Source organism: Mustela erminea, chromosome 15 (assembly GCF_009829155.1).
Source record: "Mustela erminea isolate mMusErm1 chromosome 15, mMusErm1.Pri, whole genome shotgun sequence".
In the NCBI taxonomy this organism is placed as follows: domain Eukaryota; kingdom Metazoa; phylum Chordata; class Mammalia; order Carnivora; family Mustelidae; genus Mustela; species Mustela erminea.
In genome coordinates this window covers 83,489,236-83,508,013 of record NC_045628.1, presented here as the reverse complement: position 1 = coordinate 83,508,013, position 18,778 = coordinate 83,489,236, and positions in this window count along the sequence as shown.

Sequence of the window (18,778 nt, the reverse complement as noted above, 5' to 3'; positions counted from 1 at the left end):
CCACATATTCTTTATTCATCTTTCTATTGAAGCTCCTTACACAGTTTGGCGATTGTGGACATTGCTGCTATGAACATTGGGTTGCATATGGCCCTTCTTTTCAGTACATCAGTATCTTTAGGGTAAATATCCAGTAGTGTCTTTTTAACTTTTGAAGAACCTCCGTACTGTTCTCCAGAATGGCTGTACTGACTTGCATTCCCACCACCAGTGTAAGAGGATTCCCCTTTCTCCACATCCTCTCCAACATTTGTTGTTTCTTGCTGTGTCAATTTTTGCCATTCTTACTGGTGTAAGGTGGTATCTCAATGTGGTTTTGATTTGAATTTCCCTGATGGCTAAAGATGTTGAACATTTTTTCATGTGTCTGTTAGCCTTTTGTGTGTCTTCTTTGAAGAACTGTCTGTTCATAACTTCTGGGCATTTTTTGATTTAATTACTTGTTTATTTGGTTGGTTGGTTTGTTTTCGGGTGTTCAGTTTGAGAAATTCTTTGTAGATTTTGGATATCAGCCCTTTGTAGTGTCATTTGCAAATATCTTCTCCTATTCTGTGGGTTGTCTCTTTGTTTTGTTGACTGTTCGGGAATTCAGTTCTGAGGAACATAGGTATATTGGAGATCCATGTGAGATACAAGTAGTTCTTGAGTGGGAAGATATTTCAGAACATGAACATAGGTGACCTTTGAACTATGTAGGAGTTAGAGGCACTAGCCCTTGCACAAACATCCCTGTATCATTTTTGGACTCCCTAAGACTTGACTTCTAGTAACCTACATTTGACCAGAAGCCTTACTGATAACATAAACAGTCAATTCCTGCAATTAAGTAAGCTATAGAAAAGAAAATGTTATTAAGAAAATCCTAAGAGAAAATACATTTACAGCACTGTACTGCAGTTTTTGGAAAAATCTGTGTATAAGTAGACCTGTGCAGTTCAAACCTGTGTTGTTCAAGGGTCAACTGTAATCATATTATAGTTTTCCATTTGATAGGCTTGCACACATGAAGCTTTACTTTTATTAAATTCTGCCTAAGAAGCATTGCAGTTTGGGTGTTTGTTACCAGATTGCTGCCAACCATAGTCAGACAAATGCCTCTTGCTTAAATAGCTAAATTTAATTTTATACTACCACATAAAAATCCAATTGCTATTAAGACTTATCTTCAAACTGACAACTTTATTAGAATAAGAGCACAACTATTAATGTGATCACTCAATACCTCTGGGTCTCCTTTTCCTAATTGGTAAAATGTAAGGACTAGATTATTATTATTTTTTAAAGATTGTACTTATTTATTTGACAGACAGAGATCACAAGTAGGCAGAGAGGCAGGCAGAGAGAGAGGGGAGGAAGCAGGCTCCCTGCTGGGCTCAATCCCAGGACCCTGGGGTCATGACCTGAGCCGAAGGCAGAGGCTTTAACCCACTGAGCCACCCAGGCGTCCCAGGAAGATTATTTTTAATATTCCTCTACTAGTCTATGACATTCCGTATAAGAATGACATATGATTTAGAGCAAGATTTAAAGAAATATAAACACCCAAAGTACAACTAAGTATTTATTATTAATTCTTTAATAAAGTTAATCTATAAATTTTTCCCTTGTAGTAATAACTTGATAAATTAATTTAGAATCTTTCCTAATATGAATATCTACAGGTAGATATTGCAGGCAAGCAGTCGCTTAACCAACTGAGCCCAGAGAACTGTTAATCTTAAGTATTTGATACAAATTAGAATTTTAAACATATTCATAACCTCAGTAGTCAACAAGGAAAAGTAGACAAGCAATATTTTATTAGCAGAAGATATTAAATAAAACAAATATATTCAAAGCAATATATTTTTACTCCAAAGACCACAGAAATCTAGGAGCTACCTGAAATATATTGCTTTGAATATATTTATTTATCTATCTATAAAAAAGATTAACAGTTCTTAGTAATTCAGTCAGCTTTGCAACTTATCTTTAACACTCATCAATGATAAAAACAACTTTGGAAGAGGGAGCATTAAAAAGGAAATTAAGAAACCAAATTCTTGCCACTCATATAACATATGGTGGTTTTAAGAAGTAGAATGAGTTCTACTTCTTTGTAAAATCTTTCCTTACATTCCTAGCTACCCAGCTTGACAGTGTTTGGTGATTGTTGTCTTCATTTGTGTATACATATAACTCCAAGTAGATCCCGAGGTAATTGAAACCAAATTCCTTTCTTGTGTATTTCACTGATATATGTGTGTATGTATATATAGATATATTTTCTCTCTCTTCTTTTCTCCTTGAATTTCTATTAGTCTGATACCAGACATACTAGATTGATTCTGATCCTGTTCAGAGTTTATCAGGAGTAAGTAGTAGCCTTTTGGCTTCAAGAAAGTTGTGATTTTCTTTATCATGGACTTTGCTACCATTCTCCAAGTGCTTTCTTTCAGAACTTTGTTGTGATTTCTTACTTGCTGATGGACTCCTCTTGGTCTCTTTATTACATTTTAGCTGAGTCTCAGAATACATGCATGCAATCTGTCTTCGATGACTAGAATTAAAAGTACTTTTATGACTATTTTGTTTAGAGTTTAAAGACATTAACTTAGATCAGTGGTTCTTCAAGTTTGATCCTTGGACCAGCAGCATCAGCACCACCTCGCAGTTTGTTAGAAATGCAAAATCTTGGGCCTGTCCTGGACTACTGAATCAGAAACTTTAGGGATGATTCTGAAAACCCACATTTTTAGCAAGCCCTTCCCATGATTCTGTTACAAGATCAAGTTTCAGATCACTGATTAAAGGAATCAGACATGTCCTTCTGGCATCATTTCTTTCTTATTCTTTTTGTTTTTAGGTTGAATTAATTTTGGCTCTTTTTAAATTGCTTCCTTCTTTGTAGTTTCTTTTTGTTTATCTTTTTTTCCCTCTTACTTAAGTGTACACTTAGATTTCATCTTTATTCTTTTTTTAAAGGATTTATTTATTTATTTGTGGGGGGCAAGAGTGGCAGAAGCAGAGGGAGAAGGAGGGAGAAAATCCCAAGCAGACTCCATGCTGAGCACAGAACCTGATGTGGGGCTCATTCTTATGACCTTAGACCATGATCTGAGTCAAAACCAAGAATCAGACACTTAACCAACTGCACCACCCAGGCACCCTTGTCTTTATTCTTTTCTGAGAATAGAATTTTTCTATTTCTTTATTCTTTTCTAAGTCTTTAAATTTTCATGAATTACTGCTCTTCCTATATCCCTACAAGTTTTTGAATATGGTAATTCTTTTTTTTCTTTTTTTATTGATTTTTTATTTATTTTCAGCACAACAGTATTCATTATTTTTTCGCCACACCCAGTGCTGCATGCAATCCGTTCCCTCTATAGTACCCACCACCTGGTACCCCAACCTCCCATCCCCCCGCCACTTCAAACCCCTCAGATTGTTTTTCAGAGTCCATAGTCTCTCATGGTTCACCTCCCCTTCCAATTTCCCTCAACTCCCTTCTCCTCTCTAACTCCCCATGTCCTCCATGCTATTTGTTATGCTCCACAAATAAGTGAAACCATATAATTGACTCTCTCTGCTTGACTTATTTCACTCAGCATAATCTCTTCCAGTCCCGTCCATGTTGCTACAAAAGTTGGGTATTCATCCTTTCTGATGGAGGCATAATACTCCATAGTGTATATGGACCACATTTTCCTTATCCATTCGTCCGTTGAAGGGCATCTTGGTTCTTTCCAGTTTGGCGACCGTGGCCATTGCTGCTATAAACATTGGGGTACAGATGGCTCTTCTTTTCACAACATCTGTATCTTTAAAACCCAGTAATGCAATTGCAGGGTCATAGTGAAGCTCTATTTTTAATTTCTTGAGGAATCTCCACACTGTTCTCCAAAGAGGCTGCACCAACTTGCATTCCCACCAACAGTGGAAGAGGGTTCCCCTTTCTCCACATCCCCTCCAACACATGTTGTTTCCTGTCTTGTTAATTTTGGCCATTCTAACTGGTGTAAGGTGATATCTCAATGTGGTTTTAATTTGAATCTCCCTGATGGCTAGTGATGATGAATATTTTTTCATGTGTCTGATAGCCATTTGTATGTCTTCATTGGAGAAGTGTCTGTTCATATCTTCTGCCCACTTTTTTGATATGATTGTCTGTTTTGTGTGTGTTGAGTTTGAAGAGTTCATTATAGATCCTGGATATCAACCTTTTGTCTGTACTGTTATTTGCAAATATCTTCTCCCATTCCGTGGGTTGCCTCTTTGTTTTGTTTTGTTTTTTTTTTAAATTTATTTATTTATTTGACAGAGAGAAATCACAAGTAGATGGAGAGGCAGGCAGAGAGAGAGAGAGAGAGAGAGGGAAGCAGGCTCCCTGCCGAGCAGAGAGCCCGATGCGGGACTCGATCCCAGGACCCTGAGACCATGACCTGAGCTGAAGGCAGCGACTTAACCCACTGAGCCACCCAGGCGCCCCACCTCTTTGGTTTTTTTTGACTGTTTCCTTTGCTGTGCAGAAGCTTTTGATTTTGATGAAGTCCCAAAAGTTTATTTTCGCTTTTGTTTCCTTTGCATTTGGAGACATATCTTGAAAGAAGTTGCTGTAGCTGATATCGAAGAGATTACTGCCTATGTTCTCCTCTAGGATTCTGATGGATTCCTGTCTCACGTTGAGGTCTTTTATCCATTTTGAGTTTATATTTGTGTTCGGTGTAAGAGAATGGTCGAGTTTCATTCTTCTACATATAGCTGTCCAGTTTTCCCAGCACTATTTATTGAAGAGACTGTCTTTTTTCCACTGTGTATTTTTTCCTGTTTTGTCGAAGATTAATTGACCATAGAGTTGAGGGTCCATATCGAATATGATAATTCTTTTTTTTGTTTTGTTTTACTTTACCATATTTTATTTATTTATTTATTTTTAAGTAAACTCTACCCCCAACATGGGACTCAAGTTGAATGCTCTACTGACTGAAGCCAGCCAGGTGCCCCTCGAAATATGGTGTTTCTATTATTCCTTTATAAATATTTAAAAATTTCCAATATGAGGGGCACCTGGGTGGCTCAGTGGGTTAAGCCTCTGCCTTTGGCTCAGGTCATGATCCTGATGTCCTGGGATCGAGCCCCGCATCGGGCTCTCTGCTCAGCAGGGAGCCTGCTTCCCTTCCTCTCTCTCTGCCTGCCTCTCTGCCTCCTTGTGATCTCTCTCTGTCAAATAAATAAATAAAAATCTTTATAAAAAAATTTCCAATATGATATCTTCTTTGATACATTTTAGAAGTTTAATTTCCAAATATAGGGATTTTTGTTTATCTTTTTGTTAATGCATTGTCTTGTGCATCAGAGAATGTGACCTATTGTGATATGCTGTTAAATGTAGAGACTTGTCTTATTTTAATCTTTGTAAATATTCCCTTTGTGCTTGAGAAAAATGTGCATTCTCTGATTATTGGATCCATTCTAGATATGTCCAATAAGTCAAGCTTGTTTGTATATTTTATTCTTTAAACTCTCCTTAATCACACATATCTTATGATGGCAAATTCGTCACTTTTCTCCTGTAGTTCTAGCAATATTTGTTTTTTCATTTTGAGGCATATAAGTTTTGGAATTATAGTAATTTGTTGATATACTGAATCTTTTAATCACCACGTAGTGATGTATCCTTATTAGTGCTTGTGGTCAGAGAATTTCTTTTGTATAAAATAAGTATAGTGACTCTAGTAGCTATCTTTTGCTTATTAGTTTTCTGGAATTCTTTTTCCATATATAAAAGTGAGTTAAAATTTACTTTAAAATTTTCCAAATCTGTATGTTTTGTTGTTTTATGAACAGCATATGGCTGTGTTTTGCATGTCTTTTTATCCGAAAAGTTTAGTTCACTAACTTTTTAATTTTTTTTAAAGATTTTATTTATTTATTTATTTGACAGAGTGAGATCACAAGTAGACAGAGAGGTAGGCAAAGAGAGAGGGGGAAGCAGGTTCCCCGGTGAGCAGAGAGCCCGATGTAGGGCTTGATCCCTGGATGCTGGGTTCATGACCCAAGCCAAAGGCAGAGGCTTAACCCACTGAGCCCCCCAGGTGCTCCACAGTTCACTAACTTTTATTGTGACTATAGACCTAAATTTGTTAATTTTTTTAAAATTGAATTTTGTTTTTTTTATTTATGTATTTGAGGGAGAGAGCGTAAGCAAGGGAAGCAGCGGGCAGGGAGAAGCAGATGGTTCTCTGAGCAGGGAGCCTGATGTAGGCCTCGATCCCAGGACCCTGGGATCATGACTGTAGCTAAAGGCAGCCACTTAACCAACTGAGCCACCTGCATGCCCCTAAATTTGTTTAAATATCTTACTTGGTGCCTTCTATTTGACTACATTTTCCTATGCTTTTTTACTTCTTTCTTGCCTTTTAAGTATCGATATTTTAAAAAATTGTTTATTTAATTCATTTTTTTGTCTACGGGTTTGAAATGATACATTCTATTTTCATATTTGAAATCTTATGGATGCTTATCAGCATTAAAAGTTAATATTTTATCCCTCTTCTTTTGAAAAGTTCAGGTCCTTAGAACACTTTAGCTCTGTCACTATCCCAATTTACTTGATATTTTTATTCCACATTTTGTTCTAACCTTATCTTTCCAAATCAAACATTATTACTGATTCAAAAGATTTTCCTTCATTTAAGGAAGTTATTTGCCCGCTGTTCCTTCCTGTATCAGTCCCTTCTTTGAGATCATTTTCCCTTTTCCCAGATATATCATTTATAAGTTCCTCTAGTATAGTCTATTACTGGCAAATGCTTGGCTTTTTAATTTATCAGTACATTATTTTGAACTTTGTCTTGAAATATAGCTTTTCTGGGTACACAAATATGGACTGATAATTATTTATTCTTAGAATTTTTTGAAGATATTCTGTTGCCTTCCTACTTCTGTTATTGCTTCAGAGACGTCTACTCACAATCTTGCTGTGGGTTCTTGGTGATCTGTCCTTTTGCTCTTAAGATACTCTCTTTTTCTGTGGCAAACAATAGTTTACTAAGATGGGCCTAGCTAGGGATGTTTAAACATTTTTCGTGTCCAAAACATGTTCTGCTTCCAGTATCTATGAATTCACGTCTTTCTGGAAAGACATGTCATTACCTTTCAATTCCTGTCTTTTCTCCATTCTGACAGTTTTTGCCTTCTATTAGACTTTTACTTTCCATTCCTCCATATCTATTAATGCTTCTTTCAAATTTTCCACTTTCCTATCTTTCTACATGTATTCTGAATTTTTTTTTTTTTTCAGATCAGTGTTCCAGTTCACTGACTTCTCTTCAGCTATGTTTTCTTTATTGGGTTTAAAAATTTTCAACAACTGTTATTAATGTATTTATTATTTTTTTTATTGTAGTAAGATGCAGTTAACATAAAATTTACCATGCTAACCATTTTTAAGTGCACAGCTGAGTGGTACTAAATACAGTCCCATTGTTGTGCTGCTATTACCACCATATATCCCCATTAACTCTTCATCTTGTAAAACTATACTCATTAAATAGCGACTCCCCGGTGTCCCTTCCCCCAGCCCCTGGCAACCACCATTCCACTCCTTGTCTTTATGATTCTGACTACTCTAAGGGCCTCAGATAAGTGTATTTACACACTGTTTGTCTTTTTGTGACCAGTTTATTGTTACATAGCATAATGACATCAAGGTTTATCCATGTTATAGCATTTTGCAGATTTTTGTCCTTTTAAGGCTGAATAATATTCCATGGTATGTATAACCATATTTTTTTTAATCCATTCATCCATCAATGAACACTTGGGTTGCTTCTACATTTTAGCTATTTTGAATAATGCGTATGTGAGCATGAATGTACAGATATTTCCTTGAGACCCCGCTTTCAATTCTTTTGGGCATATATCCAGTATTGGAATTGCTGGATCATATGGTAATTCTGTTTTTAGCTTTTAAAAAAGATTTTATTTATTTATTTTTTTTACTTATGAGAGAGAGAGAGAGAAAGAGCACAAGCAGGGGGAACAGCAGAGGGAGTGGAAGAAGTGGGTTCCCCACTGAGCAGGGAGCCCAATGTGGGGCTCGATCTCAGGACCCCAGGATTGTGACCTGAACCGAAGGCAGATGCTTAACCAACTGAGCCACCCAGGTGCCCCTGTTTTTAATTTTGGGGGGAGATATTTTCCATAGTGATTTTACCATCTTGCATTGCCACCAATAGTGCAAAGCTTCCAATTTCTCCATATTTTTACCAATGCTTATTGTCTGTTTTTGTTTTTGTTTTTGTTTTTAAATAGTAGCCATCCTCATAGGTGTGAGGTGATATCTCATTGTAGTTTTGATTTGCATTTCCCTGGTGATTAGTAAAGTTGAGCATTTTTTCATATACTATTGGCTGAATCCTTCTTGGAGAAATGTCTATTCAAGTTTTTCAGATTTTGGCCTTTGAAATATTTTTTCAAGTTTCTATATATTCTAGATTTAATTCTTTATCAGATATATGATTTGAAATGTTGTCTCCTATTCTGTATGTTGACTTTTTACTCTGTTCCTAGTGTCTTTTGATTCACAAAATTTTAAATTTTTATGAGATCTAATTTGTCTATTTTTAATTTTATTATCTCTACCTCTGCATCCTATCTAATTAATCATTGCCAAATCCAATGTCATGAACTTTTATTCTATATTTTATTCTAAGAACTTTATTATTTTATATTTTATATATAGATCTTTAATCCATATTGAGTTAATTTTTGTATATGGTATTAGGTAGGATCCAACTTCATTGTTTTGCATGGGGATCTTCAGTTTTTCCAACACCATTTATTGAAGAGACAGTCCTATCCCTATGAAATGGTCTTGGCACCCTTGTCAAAATCATTTGACCATATACATGAGAGTTTATTTCTGGGCTCTCTATTCGATTCCAATGGTGTATATGTTTATCTTTATGTCAATACCACACTGTTTTAATTATTACAACTTTGGTAAATTTTGAAATCAGGAAGTGTGGGTCTTCCAGTTTTTGCTTTTCCAGCTGGTTTTGAAATAATGTGGGATTCCTTGAGATTCCACATGAATTTTAGGATGAGCTTTTTTATTTCTGCAAAAAAGTTACTGAAATTTTTTTTTTCATTTTTGAGATTTTGATAGAGATTGCATTGAATCTATAGACCATTTTGAGTAGTATTGACACTTTAATAATATTAAGGGCTCTAATCCTTACAGGATGATTGTGTTTTAATTTATTTACGTCTTCTTTAATTTCTTTCAGAAATGTTTTACAGTTTTCATTGTGCAAGTCTTTTACCTTGGTTGATTCCTGAATAATTATTCTTTTTGTTAATATTGAGAATGAGATTGTTTTTTGTAACTTCCTTTTCAGATTTTTCACTGTTCATGTATAGAAATGCAACTGATTTTTGTATGTTGACTTCGTATCCTGTTACTTTGTTATTGGTTCTAATGGGTGTGTGTGTGTGTGTGTGTGTGTGTGTGTGTGTAAAATCTTAAGGGTTTTTTTTTTTTTTAAAGATTTTATTTATTTGCTTGAGAGAGAAGAGGGAGGGAGGGAGGGAGAGAGAGAGAGAGAGGGGAGAGGCAGACACTGTGCTGAGCAGAAAGCCTGCCTGATGCAGGGCTCCATCCCAGGACCCTGAAGTCATGAGCGAAGCTGAAGGCAGATGCTTAACAAACTGAACCACTGAAGTACCCCAAATTTTTAAGTTTGTTGTTGTTGTTTTTTAATTTTTTATAAACTTTTTTAAAAAAGATTTTATTTATTTATTTGACAGAAAGAGATCACAAGTAGACAGAGAGGCAGGCAGAGAGAGAGAGGGAAGCAGGCTCCCTGCTGAGCAGAGAGGCCGATGCGGGACTCTATCCCAGGACACTGAGATCAGGACCTGAGCCGAAGGCAGCGGCTTAACCCACTGACCACCCAGGCGCCCCTTGTCGTTGTTGTTTTGACAGCACCTGCAAACAGACATAATTTTACTTCTTTCCAATTTGAACACATTTTTTCTTTCTTTCTTTGTTTTTTTTTTCCCTTTTTTCTTTTTTCTTTTTTTTCTCCCTAATTGTTCTGGCTAGAACTTCCAGTACTGTGTTGAACAGAAATGGTGAAAATGGACATCTTTCCCTTGTTCCTAATTTTAGAGGAAAAGCCTTCTATCTTTTACTATTGAGTATGATGTTTGCTATGGAATTGTCCTATATATCTTTAATTATGTTGAGGTAGCTTTCTTCTATTCCTAGATTGCTCGGTGTTTTTATCATGAAAGGGTGTTGAATTTTGTCAAATGCTTTTTCTGCATCAATTGAGATGATCATGTGGTTTTCCCCCCTTCATTCTGTTGACGTGGCATATCACACTGATTAGTTTTCATATATTGGACCATTCTTAAATTCCATAAATAAACCTCACTTGGTCATGGTGCATAATCCTTTTAATATGCGGCTGAATTCTACTCGCTATTATTTTGTTGAGGATATTTATGTCAATATTCATAAGGAATATTGGTCTGCAGTTTTCTTTTCTTATTGTGTCTTTGGCTTTAGTAGTGCTGGCTTCATAGAATGAATTAGAAAATGTTCTCTCCTTTTCAGTATTTTGGAAATGTTTGGGAAGTACTGGCTCTAGTTCTTCTCTAAATGTTTGGCAGAACTCACCAATGGAGCCATTAGGTGTAGGACTTTTCTTTGTTGGGAGATTTAAAATTACTGATTCAATCTCCTTACCAGTTACAGGTTTATTCAGATTTTCTGTTTTGTTGTGATTTAATGTTGGTAGGTTTTGTGATCTAGGAATTTGTTTATGTCATTTAGGTTATCCAATTTGTTGGTGTACAATTGTTCATAACACTCCCTTAAAATCATTTTTATCTCTGTAGAATTGATAGTAATGTTCCCATTCTATTTCTGATTTTAGTACTTTGAGGTTTTTTTCAGTTCAATCTAGCTAAAGTTTCATTAATTTTTTTGATATTTTTGAAGAGCCAACTTTTGGTTTCATTGATTTTCTCTGTTGTTTTTTATTCCCTATTTGTTTATCTTTGCTCTAATCTCTATTATTTCCTTCCTTCTGCTAATTTTGTGTTTAGTTCTTTTTTATCCTAGTATTTTAAGTTGTAAAGTTAGGTTGTTGATTTGATATTTTTCTTGCCTTTTAAATGTCAGTATTTATAGCTACAAATTTCCCCCTTGACACTGCTTTCATGGCATTCCATGTTTTAGTTTGTTGTGTTTTCATTTTCATTCATTTCTAAGTATTTTATAATTTCCCTTGAGATTTCTTCTTTGACTCATTCATTGTTTAATGCTGTGTTGCTTAATTTCCACAATTTTGTGAATTTTCCAGTTTTCCTTTTGTTATTGATTTCTAACTTCACACCATTGTGGTCAGAGAAGATATCCTGAATGATATCTATTTTAAAAAAATTTACTGAGACTACTTTTAACACATGGTTTATCCTGGAAAATATGTCATGTTCGCTTAAGAAGAATGTGTATGCTTTTCTTGGGATGGAGTGTTCTGTAAAGAATTTAAGACCTTGTTGGTTTATTGTGCCATTTATCCTTATTTATCTTCTACATGGTTCTATCCATTATTGAGAGTGGGGTATTGAAGTTTCAAACTATTATTGTAGAATTATCTCTGCCTTCAATTCTGTCATTTTTTCCTCTGTATTTTGTTGGTCTGTCATTAGATGTGTAAGTGTTCCTAATTGTATCTTCTAATTGCATTGAAACTTTTATTAATATATAATGTCCCTCTTTGTCTCTTCTCATTGTTTTGATTTAAAGTCTATTTTGTCTGATATTATATAACCATGCCTGCTTTCTTTTGGTTACTATTTGCATGGAATATCGTTTTATATTCTTCCACTTTTAACCTGTCTGTGTCTTTGGATCTCAGGTGAGTTGCTTATAGACAGCATATTATTGGATTATGTGTTCCTATCCATTCTGCCAGTCTCTGTCTTTTGATTGGAGAGTTTGATCCATTTACCTTTAAAGTAATTACTGATAAGAAGGGAATTACTATTGTCATTGTGCTGTTCGTTTTCAATATGCCTTATGGCTTTTTTTGTCCCTCATTTTTTTGCATTACTGTCTTCTTTTGTGCTTAATTGAATTTTTTTATAGCGAAATGTTTAAATTCCATTCTCATTTCCTTTTGTGTATAATCTATATCTATTTTCTTTGTGATTACCCAGAAGATTACATTCAATATCCTAAAGTTAAAATATTCTAATTTGAATTTATACCAGTTTGCCTTCAATAACATACAAAAATGATATTTTACAGCTCTGCACCTCCACTTTCAATGTTAATGTTACAAATTAACATCTTTATACATTGTGTGCTCTAAGGTGTAAACTAATATTTCTCTTAAATACTTTAATGTCTTAAATTAGTAGTTGTTAATTTTAATTTTTAAATATTTTTTGAAGATTTTATTTATCTATTTGACAGACAGAGATCACAAGTAGGCAGAGAGGCAGGCGGGGATGGGGGAAAGTGGGCCCCCCTGCTGAATAGAGAGCCAGATGCAGGGCTCCATCTCAGGACCCTGGATCATGACCTGAGCTGAATGCAGAGGCTTAACCCACTGAGCCACCCAGGCGCCCCAAATATTTTCTTTTTAATAGTCTCTTACTGCTTGCTAACTTTGGTGATTTCATTTAAACATTAAACACTGTAGTGATTTAAATATCTAAGAGTCAAATTCTGTTGTTTATTGTTTCTACTGACCCTCATTTGTGGTGATTTATCTTTTCTCTTTTGATTTTGTGATTTTTTATTGCGAACTCATATTTGGTTGGTTAATATGTGGACAACCTGGGGACTTCAGCTGAGGGTATTTGTTTCATCTGGAAGATCAAGTTTTCACTGGACCCTTGTTGAGTCTCTGGCTAAATCCTTGAGTCTTTATTTCAACTCCCCTCCTTCATGATGGCTGGGTTGATACATGTTACCTGTGTTTATAGCTCACTGCTTATTTTTCTTCCTTGTAAGTTTATATTACAAATCAGTTAGAATAGACTAGGCTACATTGTGTTAACAAACAAATCCAAAAGTCTCAGTGGTTTAAAACAGCAGAAGTTCCTATCTCACCCATGTAAGGCTGGATGCAGGTCACAGTACCTTCCAGGACACCAGTCCTTCATGCTGTGACTAAGCAGCCCAGGTGACTTTGCTCATAATGGTTCCACCATCTCAATGTGAGGCCTCTGCTTTCATGTTGTAAAAGGAAAAGAGAGCAGAAAGAATTATATATGAAACCTTTACTCTACCAACTCAAGACGGACACTTGTGATCTAGCTGATATTTATTGGGGTGGTTACTGATTCCTCCAGCTGCAGGGGACTGGGGAAATACAATCTTCCAGAGGCTCAAGAAGGAAAAGAGAACAAGATATTGGTAACCCCTAGGAATGATGAATGCAAATTAATTTCCCAAAGCCCAGCAATATGGCAAAAATGGCTTTTTATGTGGAATTTATTTGTTACACTGTGAGAGGGCCTTTCAGATTGTCTAGACTGCTGCTCTGATTGATTGAAAGCTCCTAGCTCATTCTTATGTGCACAAACATTTGAGAGCCACTAGATGTCACAAGTCCTACTGTGAGTTTTAAAAAACTCAATTGACTAATTTTGATGAGGTGTATGGATATGAGTTTGGATAGAGGTAGCACAGAGTATAGGTATTTTATATAAAGGAAAATATTTGAAAACATGTAGGTCAAACAGGATTGAGAAAGGTGAATGATTTTTGGGAAAATTTACAAGGTGTGCACATCTGTTATCATTTCACTAGAATCCTTTGAAGCAGTTGAGCACTTTCAGATTCCTCTCTGGTAGGTACTGATAATGGTACTCAGGTGAAATGATCAATTCTAGAACATTCAGGATGTATAACATTAGGGGATTTAGATCTTTTAAATTCTTACTACAATTATTAATTTTGTTACTTCTTTTATTGATAGCTTTCTCTTTAAGAAGGTATAATAATATGAAAATTTATATGTATATATGTTTGTCTCTAGGCTCTGAAATAAACTGGGTTAAGAAGTGAAATAAAGCATGTCAGTATCAACAACGTTAATTGATACATTTTACTCCAAACTCAAGTAAGATTTACTGGCATCTCTGTATCTAAGTCTAATGCCAATTCCAGAGTTTGAATAATTGCAGTGTGTGCAGCTGGAAGAAACAACTTAAATAGGAAAGAAATCTATTACGTCACAACACTATTAAGGAAACAAATATAGAATTACTAGTGTTTAAATCTATTTTCAGTATTTTAAAATTATATGTTGCATGAAAATGCTAAACTCGAAGAAGCTTATTTAGTCTCTAGCTTCTCTGAGCAGCTGCCAAGGGCTAATGGTTATAATTATTATTATTAGTAGTAATAATAATAATTAATAGTAAAATCTACCTTAAAATGTGATGCTTTTAAAAATAATATTGAAGATGACAAAGTGTATATAAATTTTCCCTAATAAAGTTTAAGATTGTAAAACTGCATCATAATTATTATTTCCTATAAAGCACATCACATTTTACCTGTGATTATTTCCTTTAGTCAAGAATTTTAAAGAAAATACTTGGGAAAAATACCTGAGCAGGGAGTCTGATATGGGACTCGATCCCAGGACTACAGGATCATGACCAGAGCCGAAGGCAGTCGCTTAACCAACTGAGCCACCCAGGCGCCCCTAAAGTACTCTTTTTTAATGATAAGTTTTGATATGAGATTCTGCAAATTTCTTGTATACTAACAAAATGATGCCACATGCCTGGGACCTGACATCATGCTCAATGTGTATGATCTCATTTAATTTCCAGGCAGCCCGAGGAGGTAAGTCACTACACTTGACTGCACGGGGGACAGAGGCTCAGAGATTTGCCCAAGGAGAGTCCTGTTCCAGTCTTCCTTCTTAACTGTAGTGCTGTGCTCCCTCCCAGGGAGGAAGTCAGCCAACCACCCTACTAATAGATAGCTCCTTTTAAACTTAACCTTCCTCTGACTGTCTGTGGGATAGTAGTTGATGTGTACACACACAATGAAAACAAGACAATATGTTGGTAAATAAAACTAGTGTTAATAATAGTAAAAGGTGAAGTTTGAAATCTCTTTTTTGAATAAAAGAATTATATAATTTTGGATTTGGAAGAAACATTTGAAATTATTTATTGGCTCTTTAATTTTACAAAGGAAAGCAAATGATCCCAGAGACTTGAAGTTTTTTGTTGGATCTAGTGGTAGAAGCCAGGTCTACTGACTCCTAGATAAGTACTTTCTACTAGATAAAAATTTTGGTTGTTTCTTTTTTTTTAAACACCATCTTGCTATTAGGCTTTAATAATTTAGCCTTCTAAATATAGACTAGCAAAACCAAAGTCTGCCATGTTGGGTTTAATTTTGCATCTTGTTTACTTCTTATTAAATAATCATGAAGCTACATTTCCTGCCTTCAGCTCTTTCTTTTTTCTTAACTGCGTTTATCGATTAATTCGTATATAACATGCATCCACTTTCTACAGATGAAAGGTGACCACAAGATAAATCTGCTGCCTTTGACTGACAATAAAAAATAGTGATGTAAAAGTAAATGCTCTATGTGTTCATAACAATATCTTCAGAAAATGTTTTCTCCTGTGGATATCCTATTGGAAGGCAGAGGCAGATAGATTCCATAACTTGTGGCTACCAACCTGGCATGGGTAACAACATTTTGGGGGCCGGTCTACATCTCAAACCTCCATGTCAATCTAGTCGGTAGTGGCATTGCTTCTCTGGGCAGTATTGTTAGCAGGTCCTCCAACTGACCATCACTCTGTTGGACACTGTTCTACTGCAGCCCGTAATAGCTATCTACTCCAGGACTGGTCTAACTCATCTGTGACAGTGACAGCTGTCCTGGGACAGAGAGGTCTATGGTAATGGAAGCTGTAAGAGCTATGTGCCTTGGGAAAAGGCCCTTCTCAGATCTTGGGCATTACTAATGTGTAGACCCATCATTTCCAGTAGTTTTGGAGATGTAGGATTGCAGGAAGAACAATAGCTTTGATAGCAGAGGACCAGGTGAAGAGAGGGAAAGTCATGGTAATGAGGGGCCTACTTGGTGCCTGGTTTGTGCTAAGGACTGCATGCATTACCTCCTATAGTTATTCAATCTAGATGTAGAATCTTCGTTTTCTAGAGAGGTTAGTTCCATTCCTGAGAGGTCAGGGAACTTGACCACAGTTGCCCAGCTTATATGGGCAGAACCAAGACTTACTGATGTCCATGTGGCCTGTTGGGCCTGTTTAGGTCCTCACTGTTGTGCTGAGCCTTGCAGGTTGCATTTCCCGAGCTCCCTTGTCAGGTGGCTTCCACCTTGGTTGGGCTCTGGGTTCTGATAACACATTTTCCTCTTTTAGTTCAAGGTGCTGTTGCCTATATCTAGATTGCTTCCCTCAGTTCTTCCATGGCCTCTGTTAACACCTCTATTTCAAGTTTATTTGACTCTAAAGTTAACATTAAGAAAAAAAAATCTGATTTAAGACCAAGAGCTGTCACTTATTATTTGCCTTCTTTTCTCTAAAATTCAGTTAAAACTTTGCCTTCTCTTTCTCTTAGGATTGTTAGAGGCTCACATGAAGACAACATGGGGAAGACCCTGCAGGAAGGATGTTTTATTATTGCGTGTTTCCGTCACTGAAATGAATTGCGTATACAGGCATCGGGCCCCAGGCTTTGGCAAAGCCTTTCTGTCTAGAAAAGGTTTTGTGCTTGTTTGAGGGTATGGGGGAAGGCTTTAAAATTACTGCCACTTGTGTCCTGCCCACATGGATTCCGGGTTTCAGTTGTCCTGGGCAACCCAAATTTTAAGAAATCTCCAGGTTGTTCTAATGCACAGTTGGGGGTGAGAATCAAACATAGCTTTCCAGCAGTGTTTAATTTTTTTTTCCTCCTTTTTTTTTTTTAAGATTTTATTTATTTATTTGACAGACAGAGATCACAAGTAGGCAGAGAGGCAGGCAGAGACAGAGGGGAGGAAGCAGGCTCCCTGCAGAGCAGAGAGCCCGATGCAGGGCTCGATCCCAGGACCCTGGGATCATGACCTGAGCTGAAGTCAGAGGCTTTAACCCACTGAGCCACCCAGGCGCCCTCCAGCAGTGGTTCTTGAAGTGTGCAGTCCTTGGACCAACAACATCAGCCTGGAAATTTGTTTGAGCTGCAACTTCTTGGGCTCCACTCAGACCCAGTGAGTCTGAGACCCACTAGCTGCAAGTAACAAACCCTCCAGGTGCATCTGTCACCCATTCAAGTTTGGGTGCCGCAGCGCTGAATGACCCTTCATCCCCAGAGGTATAGGTGTCCCTGGACTTTTCTCTCACTTCACCTCTGCTCTCCTGTGGCGGGAAAGGGGGAGCATCTTGCAATCCTAACCATGATTGATTCTTTGCACTTTCTGTTATCATGTGCATGTACTGCTTATCTGACTCTCTTGGCCTCTGCTTCTAGCAAGCCACCTTTGGGCACTGAAATGGAATTTATTTATGCAGACCTAGTTATTAAGCATACACCGTATGACAGGAGCTGTGTGAAGCCCCGAGAATGCCAAAGAGGAGGTGGTCACTGTCCTCACCTCACGAACAGTCTGGGCAAAGACCTCCGAGCAGCTAAGCAACGAACATCTGTCATAATAAATGTTAACAAAAGAGCTCTTGCCCTAGTACGTAAAAACAGCACTACTATTTCTCTGAGAATAATGATCATAAGATTTATTCGTATGAGGTGTTCTTTTTCACATAATGAAGATAAACTTAATGTATAATGTTTGATAAAGAGAGAGACCAGTTGCACATATTTACAAGGCTGTGATGGCTTCAGTGTGTCCCAAAAGGGCAGGACATGATGTGAGACCAGCAGGAGTCTCTGTCATCCAGGCCAGTCCCAGGTTTTGTCTGAAATTCCAGCGGTGGGGGGACACCTCATGGGTAGCCCCTCATGGAGTTCATGGGGCTAAGGTAACGCACAGGTGGGCCTGCGGAGAAGTATTTGGGAGGCAACCTCTTTGCTTGTACAGAAAACGAAACTCTGACCCCTTGTCTAGTAGGATACGTGTTTGCTTGAGCAACATCTAGGAAGGCGAAAGTCTTTTAAAATATTTGGGACCCCGTCTGATTTGGATAATGCGAGGTTGAAGTGGTAGTGTTAACTCTCTCCACAAGAGGGCGCCTATATTCTTTGTTTTTATTTTCTATCTGGACGCAACAATTTGTATTTTCCTACTGGCACCGAATAAACAGAACAGTGACTTATGTTTTGCTGTTTGTTGAGCTGATTTCATGTACATTTTGACAGTTGTATTACATTCCAAACGGTTATAATTTTTTCCACTGGAACTTAGGGATGTTAAATTAGGACATCTGAAAAACATGAGCTATGCATCTCCTAACAATATCTGTATAATGTATGAGGTCTATGCTATTTGGATTATCTGCAAAAACATCTCCTTCATTAGTGCCTATGAACAAGACCTGTCAGTACAATACTAGTCTCCAAAATATGCTTCTGCATATTTGAAAGGATATTTACATAACACAGAAAACAAGTGGTTGATTCATTTAAAAATGGTGAAACAATTGAATGATACATTTTCTTATTATTCAGACAGTTACAGCACTATGGAGACATTGCCATTAATAAGTTCAGACATGAGTAACATGACACTTTTTCAGATTGCACGCGGGAATGAGAAAGGGGCTGGCAGTCTGG